The following is a 10,000-nucleotide window of genomic DNA, read 5'->3' on the forward strand; positions in this document are numbered from 1 at the left end:
GCACTTAGCACCATTGTTTGCGCATGCGTGGGACCAATGTGTCACCTAAAAATCAGGTGTCATCTGACTGGGTGCCCCGTGTCAATCACATGACGGATAATGATAGGCTGACGTCCATTTTTTTAATGTCATGCGATCTACCCATACTACCTTTGTGATCGACTGGTTGATCGCGATCAACGTAATGAGCAACCCTGGCTTACGCAAACAGGCTGAAGAAAGACATGAACTCCATCATTGCTAAAACACAAACAGGATTTATGAAAAATCGCCACATCAGCTGTAATATAAGACTGATTTTGGATTTGCTAGATTACTCAGATGATGTCAAATCTAAGGCTCTTATTTTGTTCTTGGACTTCTATAAAGCCTTTGACACTGTTGATCATGCATTTCTTTTCCAATCTCTTCGGGCTTTTGGTTTTGGGAACAACTTTGTTAATGTTGTCCGTATGCTTTACAAAGATATCAATAGCTCTGTGATGGTAAATGAAAAAACATCTAATAGATTCTCTGTCAACAGAGGGGTTAGACAGGGTTGCCCCATTTCCCCCTTCTTGTTTATTATCATTACAGAGCTATTATCTTTTTATATTTGTAATGACAGATAACTGGACGGGATCACCATTTTTGGCAGGGAATTTGGAATTTCTCAATTTGCAGATTATACCACCTTTTTTTCTAAAAGATAAAAACCAGGTCGCTCATTATATAGCATTGATAGATGACTTTTCCAAGGCCTGGGGATTAAACTAAATAAAACCAAATGTGAAATTTTGCCTTTACATGACTATGAGGATTCTGTAATGGATGATATCCCTTTGAAATCATCAGTTAAGTATTTAGGAATTTTCATATCTAAAAATCTTATAGTTAGACAGCATTTAAACTTTTCAGGCTTAAAAAATCTCGACAGATATTTGGCTTATGACTCCAAAGGTACTTATCTATAATAGGAAGGGCACTCCTCTCAAAAGCGCAGGGTTTATCTCGTCTTGTTTGTCTCTTTTTGTGAAGGAGTCAACAGTCACTAAAATAAATAAAGATAAAGATAAGATAAAGATGTCCTTTATTAGTCCCACAATGGGGAAATTTGAGGTGTGACAGCAGCAAAGATATAGATCACAAGATATTTTTAGATTTAATTTGGAAAAATAAATCCCACAAACTCAAGAATAGAGTACTAGCCAATTGCAAAGCAGAGGGAGGTCTTGAAGTCCTGACTTTTAGTGCAGTTCTTAATACATTCAGGATCACCTAGTTAACCAAATTCAATCTGGTATTTTATTCCTAATTACATTTTCAGCAACATGAAGGACTTCATTTTCTTTTGTGTAATTTTGTGCCAAACAAATTACCTATAAAACTCTCCAATGTTTATCAACAGGTCCTTCTTGTGTAGGAATTGGCCATTGTCCACAATTTCTCACCTCATAAAACTCTCCTTTGGAACAACTCGAATATACTTGTTAGAAACAAGTCTCTATTTCTTCCCAAATGGCACGAAAAAGGAATTAATCACCTCCTAAATTTATTTGATGAATCAGGTAATATGCTATCTTATGAGTAATTCATGTCTGTACATAACTTCCCAATTCCTTTAAAAATCTTTAATTTAGTAGTATGTGCTATTCCTAATGGTCTGATTAAACTTATGGCAAACCACTTAAAATGTAGTAAAACTGCTCCGACAGATTCTATTCTAACACTAGATGGAATTGAATTAATAGACATAAAATTTAATCAAAAGCATATACGCCGGATTCCATTAAAAAAGAACAGAATTGTGCCTAGAGGGAAATCTTTTTGGAATTTTCAGATTGTGGACATAAATTGGAACAAAGCATGGCTTTTACTTTATAAATACTGGATTACTAATAAAGCCAAGATAATAATTTTTAATATCTTACATAATGTATATCTGGTTAATTCCTTCATTTCCAAATTCATTGATATGAACTATATTTGCTCTTTCTGTGGTAATGACACTGAAACAATATCTCATTTATTCTTTGACTGTGTGATCACAAAGCAATTTTGGGGTGATTTAATACTTTATTTCTTGAAACCATCTGAAACCCCCTGTGTTCTTAATCTGAAGGATGTTGTTCGCTATTATAGTAACCCAAATGATAACAATTTTGCATATTTAATTAATTTCATCATTCTTTATGCACATTTTTTTATTCACAAACAGAAATTCTCAAAATCCCCTCCCAGATTTGTGCCTCTCCTGTAGAGTTGAAATCCACATTTAACTCAATTAAATTAATTGACATAAAAAAGCAACAAGATATTGACATTTTTGAATGCCTTTTCCTTTAAAACCTAAGTTGCATGTATCCATAGACAATGTTCCTGTTATGTTTTTCCAGAATCTCTGGAAAAAGGTCAATGTCAGGATCGCCGTACGGCGAGGAGGGGGTGGAGTCGTGATCGCCGTACGGCGAGGAGGAGGTAGGACCCAAAATGCGAGGAAGCAGGGACATGGGTAGCGAAAGGGGAATTTATTAAAGGAATCAAAACAAGGAAAAACAACGTGGCCGTGAGCAAGATAACAAAGGGTAACCAAAACGAAACTAGCAGGATCGGAGGGCGAGGAACAAAAGACAGGGACAAATACTGGGGAACGTAACGGGAACGAGAACGAGAGCATGAACATGAACAAGGGATGAGAACAAAACGCGGTCGTGAAAGTCCGTGAGGAGCGGCAATGACTCGACATTGTGTTGTCGGCGTGGGAAGCTTAAATAGTCCAGTAATTAGGCGGCAGATGGGGATCAGGTGTGTGATGGTTCACGTGAAACAGGTGCGTTGCTGGTGAGGACGAATGCTGAGGGGGAACGCCCCCACTCAGCTGGCAAAACAATAACACAAAAACATGAAAACGTAAAAACAACAACAAAAACCCTGCCATGCCCGACACGGATCATGACAGTACCCCCCCCCCAAGGGACGGATTCCAGACGTCCCCAAAAAAATAAGGACGAAAACAAAGTCCAAGAAGGAGGGTGGGCAGAAGGGGTCGGGAGGTGGGTCAACGACCCGCGAACTAGACCGGTCTGGCGGATGTCCGGGAGGCCAGACCAGCAAGTCCCGTCGGGGCCATTCAGGCGGACGTCCGGGCACACCCGAGACAGGAACGTGGAGCGGCGGCTGGTCGTCGAGCCCCGCCGATACAGGAACGTGGAGCGGCGGCTGGTCGTCGAGCCCCGCCGATACAGGAACGTGGAGCGGCGGCTGGTCGTCGAGCCCCGCCGATACAGGAACGTGGAGCGGCGGCTGGTCGTCGAACCCCGCCGAGACAGGAACGTGGAGCGGCGGCTGGTCGTCGAACCCCGCCGAGACAGGAACGTGGAGCGGCGGCTGGTCGTCGAGTCCCGCCGATACAGGAACGTGGAGCGGCGGCTGGTCGTCGAACCCCGCCGAGACAGGAACGTGGAGCGGCGGCTGGTCGTCGAACCCCGCCGAGACAGGAACGTGGAGCGGCGGCTGGTCGTCGAACCCCGCCGAGACAGGAACGTGGAGCGGCGGCTGGTCGTCGAGACCCGCCGAGACAGGAACGTGGAGCGGCGGCTGGTCGTCGAGCCCCGCCGAGACAGGAACCTGGAGCGGCGGCTGGTCGTCGAGCCCCGCCGAGACAGGAACGTGGAGCGGCGGCTGGTCGTCGAGCCCCGCCGAGACAGGAACGTGGAGCGGCGGCTGGTCGTCGAGCCCCGCCGAGACAGGAACGTGGAGCGGCGGCTGGTCGTCGAAGCCCGCCGAGACAGGAACGTGGAGCGGCGACGGATCATCAGGCACCGCCGGGACCAGAACTTGGAGTAACGGCAGATCGTCGAGCGCCGCCGAAGCAGGAACCAGGAGCGGCCGTGGGTCGTCGGGCGCTGCCGGGACCAAGACGAGCAGTGCCGACGGGTCGTCGGATGCCGCCGAGGCAAGAGCGGGGCGCGATGGTGGGTCGTCGTGCGTCGCCGAGACGCGGCGGCGGACCGTCGTCCATCGCGGGCACCGGAACCGGGAGCGGCGGCACTTCGTCGGTCGGCGCTGAGGCAGATACGGCAGGCGGCTGGTCGCCGTCCACCGCCGAGGCAGGAACCTGGAGTGACGGCTGCGGGCCGTGCTCTGCCGAAACGTGAGCTTGGAGCGGAAGCAAGGTGTGCTCCGCTTGAACTAGGGCTTGGGGCGGACGCCATACAGACTCCGCAGGTACGGGAACAAGGGACGGACGCAAAGCGTGCTCCGCCTGAACGTGAACTTGGGCCGGACGCAGGATGTGCTCCGCCTGAACGAGAACTTGGGACGGACGCCGGACGGGCTCCGCCTGAACGAGAACTTGGGACGGACGCAAGACGTGCTCCGCCTGAACATGAACTTGGGACGGACGCGGGATGTGCTCCGTCTGAACGAGAACTTGGAACGGACGCGGGATGTGCTCCGCCTGAACGTGAACTGGGGACGGACGCGGGATGTGCTCCGCCTGAACGAGAACTTGGGACGGACGCAGGACGTGCTCCGCCTGAACGTGAACTGGGGACGGACGCGGGGAGTGCTCCGCCTGAACATGGACTTGAGGCGGGCGCCGGACGTGCTCTGCCGCAACATGAGCTTGAGGCGGACGCAGGACGTGCTCCGCCGGGACATGAGCTTGAGACGGACGCAGGGCGTGCTCCGCCGGAACGTGAACTTGGGACAGACGCGGGACGTGCTCCGCCGGAACGTGAACTTGGGGCGGACGCGGGACGTGCACCGCCGGAACAGGGACTTGAAGCGCCGGAACGGGGCTCAGCAGCTGGCGAGGAGCCGGAACGGGGCTCAGCAGCTGGCGGGGAGCCGGAACGGGGCTCAGCAGCTGACGGTGAGCCGGGACGGGGCTCAGAAGCTGGCGGGGAGCCCGGACGGGGCACAGCAGCTGGCGGGGAGCCGGGACGGGGCTCAGCAGCTGGCGGGGAGCCGGGACGGGGCTCAGCAGCTGGCGGGGAGCCGGGACGGGGCTCAGCAGCTGGCGGGGAGCCGGGACGGGGCTCAGCAGCTGGCGGGGAGCCGGGACGGGAGGCTGCAGCTCGCGAGGGACCAGCTCCGGAGGCTGCAGCTGACGTGGAGGCGGGATGGTCTGTGCAGCTGACGCGGAAGCGAAACGGTGCTCAGCCGCTGACGGGGAGCCGGATCGGGGCTCAGCAGCCGGCGGGATGCCTGCACGGGGCTCAGCAGCTGGCGAGGCACCGGAACTGGAGGCGACATGGATTGCAGCCGCTGACGTGGAGGCGGCTGCGGGCCGAGCGCAGCAGTCGAGCTGGGCGCAGCCGAGACGGGGGGCCTGACCCCTATCAGACTGCCACCATAGGGAGTCAGGGGAACGGGAGACATGAGGGACCGTGACTACTGGTGCTGGTGAATGTGAGCTATGAAACGCAAGGGGAACGTGACTAGGTGCGGAAACAGACGGTGGACGTGGTGAACGACGTGGCCGTGATCTACGTGACTTGGGACGAGGTGGATGACGCGAGGTAACGTGGGAGGTGGTCTCAAAGCGGTCAAAAGAAAAAGGTGACGGAAATTGTTCGGGGGGAGGAAAGTGACGTGTCCTAACTGCATCTGTGTCGTGCTGAGCATACAACAGGTTGTAAATGTATTCGAAATCATCCTCATGATCTGAGTCTACAAAAATGTGAGGGGGTGTAATAGCATTGTGCTCAAAATCTTCCTCGTAATCAGAGTCTATAATCCGGTGAGGGGGTATGACAGGTGGGTCAGAACAAAACGCGGTCGCGAAAGTCCGTGAGGAGCGGCAATGACCCGACACTGTGTTGTCGGCGTGGGAAGCTTAAATAGTCCAGTAATTAGGCGGCAGATGGGGATCAGGTGTGTGATGGTTCACGTGAAACAGGTGCGTGGCTGGTGAGGACGAATGCTGAGGGGGAACGCCCCCACTCAGCTGGCAAAACAATAACACAAAAACATGAAAACGTAAAAACAACAACAAAAACCCTGCCATGCCCGACACGGATCATGACAGTCAAGACTCTTAAAGCGCAGACAGAGAAAATGAATTTAACAAAGATATTTATTTTACAAAAATATAATTCATACGTGAGAACGACAAAGTGCAACAAATGACGCCGGTGAAAAACACACCAGGAAAATAACGACGGGCATGAAAAACGCTTGCGAAAGGCAAGGGACAAAACACGAAACGAAGGACAAGGAACACCAATTCACTTAAGGGCACGAACGAGATAATCAATAAACAATTAAATCACTTACGAATGAATAAGGACATAAATCACGGAAGGCAAAAACGAGAAGTCAAGTAATTCGCAAATTGGTATCATGAGCATGAGCAAGATGAATATTCTGACACTGAGTTGGCCACATGGAGTCCTAAAATAGCCCCGTAAACGTGACGAGTGACAAGTGCGTGGCTGGTGGGCGCGTTTCTCCAGCCATGAGGACAAGACCAGGTATCGTGCCAAAGTACTTACCCCCTGAAAAAATCTGTATCCCCTGTCGCGGGAGCGCGCACGCATTGACTGAAGGCGGTGCGATGTTACTACGTTTGTTTTCATTGAAAGGCACGAAGAATGTATGATTTTGTGTTTGTGATTTGCTGTAATTTAAACTAGGGTTTCCATAAAAGTGGTAGTCTTCGTCGGTGTGGTTTTCAGCACACCATTCGCTACAATTTAACACGTAAAGTAAGCGTTTGACTGCGCCGAAATCGGGGGGGAATTACCTGCATTTGCATTAGTTAGACCAGTGTTTTTCAACCTTTTTTGAGCCAAGGCACATTTCTTTCATTGAAAAAATCCCGCGGCACACCACCATCTGAAAATGTGAAAAAAAAGCTTTTATCACAAGATAACTGTTTTTGAACATTGAAGAATGACCTACTAAAGGTTTTGAATATGAATCAAATAAAGAATAAAGTATCTTAGAATCTTTCACATTTATACTCACTCAGTGTGAAACCTGGGCTTGTTTGGATGAACACAGAGCTGATATATTGGCAGGAATTGACGAAAGACACACACGAAGCTCGTCTTCCACAGCTCTCAATCTTTCTCTGTTTTTAGTTTTTATAGCAGTCAGGGTTGAAAAGCTCACCTCACACAGGTATGTTGTGGAAAATGGGAGCTTTGTTGGCCAGCATGGGGAACTCCTTGGCAGCTGACAACCAAAAACTGTCCAAAGGTAGATCAGCAAAGTGTAGCTTGAGTCCATGGTCCTGCCTCAGTTCAGTTAGTTCTTCCTGCTCATGTAAAATCATGTCCTTCCCTACAGCTGATGCTGAGCCGAACGGGTCCCTAACTCAGTCAAAGCACTCTGTGGAGGCTGAAGAGAAATAGAATGACATCTTCTCCTCAAGAGTTTTCAGCACTTTGCCGCGGGACAACCATCGGACCTCCGTATGAAACAGCAAGGCTTTATGCTCCGCTCCCATTTCCTCACACAGAGCCGCAAATATGCGACTTTTCACAGGTCGTGACTTCACAAAGTTTACCATGCGCACAACATCATCCAACACAGAACAAGGTCTGCTGGTAAAGTCTTGGCTACGAGGGCTTCGCGGTGTAAAAAAACATGCGTAATGATCACCTCTGGGTTTTTTTCCTTCACTCTGCTTACAAAGCCTTTGGTGCGCCCGACCATGGCTGCAGCTCCGTCAGTGCAGACGCTCGTGCAGTTCTCCAACTTGTGGCTCCATCTACAAAACGCACATTGGCCAACAGTTGAGCGTGTCCACTTATATCAGTGGACTCAGCAAGTTGCAACGCAAATTTATTTAAAACCACAATTTCTATGTCTGCAGGCATATCATTAATACGTCTGGAAATTGTGTTATCTGAGAGCGGGACTTTGGCTATTTCTTGAGCCGCTTCGGGTCCGAGCATCTCATTTACAATGGCTTTGCAGGCGGGAAGTATTAATTCCTCTGCCACAGTGTGAGACTTTTTGGATTTAGCCACAAGTTCAGTGACGTGGTAGCTAGCTTTAAGGGCTCTCTCGCTTACCTTTGCGGTTTTTCTCATGAACGTTGCTTGTTTCTCCGTGTGTTCACGCAGGCGAACAAAATACTCCACATTTTTGTTTTGAAGTAAAGGGTGTTTTGTTTGGAGATGCCGTTTAAGCTTACTTGGGACCATAGCACCGTTGGAGAGCTTTTCACCACATACCAAGCACAACGGAGTCGGGGTCGTTGCATCTCCGGTAAAAGTAAATCCAAATGAAAGATAGCTTTCGCTATATTGCCTCGCGGCAGAAACTTTGCAGGTCGTCTTTGCTTTTTTTTTACCTCCACTCATACTAGGTCCTTCATCTAGGTCCGGATTTTGTCCAGGGTCCAGTTCAGAGTCAGTATTTTTTCTCTTCAAAAATGTATCCATCACTTTCACCGTTGTTCTGTTCTCCACTTTTTTTATTCTGCTATACACTTCTCGCTGCATCCGCGCGTCACTAATTCGCTTGTCTCCAAGCACAAGGTAATTCGCTACCTGCTGCTGCTGCTGCCGCCGTCTACTGGTATGGAACAGTACTACATTTTACTACTTTGCCAGGCGCGAGACTGCACAGGCACACAAATTGGATAATTTCCCACGGCACACCTGACAATATCTCGCAGCACACTGGTGTGCCGCGGCAAAGTGGTTGAAAAACACTGTGTTAAAGAACACATAATTGTATTCCAATTGACTGATTTGTTTATTTTTTTATAACCACCAATAGCCGCGTCAAGGGTAGCAAAAGAATAAAAAAAAAAATAAAGTGCTCGCGTTCTGCGTCGGACTCGAGGTGCATTCACCGACCACTTACGCAGTAGGAAAGTTACCAGGGGATACTGATTCTGGCACCACCTGCCAGAATAGGTACCCCCGGCTCCAATCACAAAAATATTAACCCCAACCATCAAGTGACTTATTCTGTGTACTTATTGAATCATTTTGAGTATGTGTGGCAAATATGAGCAGGCTCCCTTCTTCCTAGGCAAAGTTACCAGGGGGGATGGATTCTGGCAGCCCCTGCCACAATAAGTACCCCCCCCCTAATCACAAAAATATTAACCCCAACCATCAAGTGACTTATTCTGTGTATTTCTGGGACCATTTTGAGTATGTGTGGCAAATTTGAGCAGGATCCCTCTTTTCTAAGCAAAGTTACCTGGGGGGACTGATTCTGGCAGCCCCTGCCACAATCAGTACCCCCCCTATCCAATATATGTCATTTTTGCGGGGAAGTTGACCATGACACAGACCAGATTTGTGTAATAATATCAGTTCTTGTTAACTAATGCATGTGACAAATATGAAATATTATAATAATAATAATATCTCTTTGTTTACCAGATCCAGTGTGACAAGTGTGACAGGTGGTTCCACCACACGTGTATTGGGGCTTCTCCGACAGAGGAGACATTTTTATGTGCGGCATGTACATGTTAATAAAAAACCCATTACTATGAGCACCGTATATGCCCTTCCTTCATGTACTGAATACAACATTTTAGTTTTTTTTCATGTAAACCTGACAAAAAATGTGATGATTACACCAAATGAAATTTACAATCACCCTCTAGTTTATTTTACCAGGAGGGCAGTCCATGATACATGAATCGCACAAAGATTAACAAGATTTATTTATAGGTTCCTCAAGTAAATATGATAAACCATGAAAAAATAAGACAACGTAAGTATGCATCTTCTCCCCATGACTGCGTGTGTTTCCTACTTGTACTCCAGTTTCCTCCCTCATTCCAAAAACATGCATAGTGGGTTGATTGGACACTCGAAATTGCCCAGAGGTAGGAATGTGAGCGTGAATGGTTGTTTGTCTCTGTGTGCCCTGCGATTGGCTGGCAACCAGTTCAGGGTGTCCCCCCGCCTACTGCCAAAGACAGTTGGAATAGGCTCCAGGATGCCTGCGACCCTAGTGAGGAGAGGCATATCAGATGGTCATCCAACAGCTTCCGACACGTCACAGCCTTAGCAACCCTCTCATCCAGTCTGCC

The sequence above is a fragment of the Idiotropiscis lumnitzeri genome, chromosome 15 (genome assembly GCF_059441095.1).
Source record: "Idiotropiscis lumnitzeri isolate Australia: NSW breed Sydney's pygmy pipehorse chromosome 15, RoL_Ilum_1.0, whole genome shotgun sequence".
Lineage (NCBI taxonomy): Eukaryota > Metazoa > Chordata > Actinopteri > Syngnathiformes > Syngnathidae > Idiotropiscis > Idiotropiscis lumnitzeri.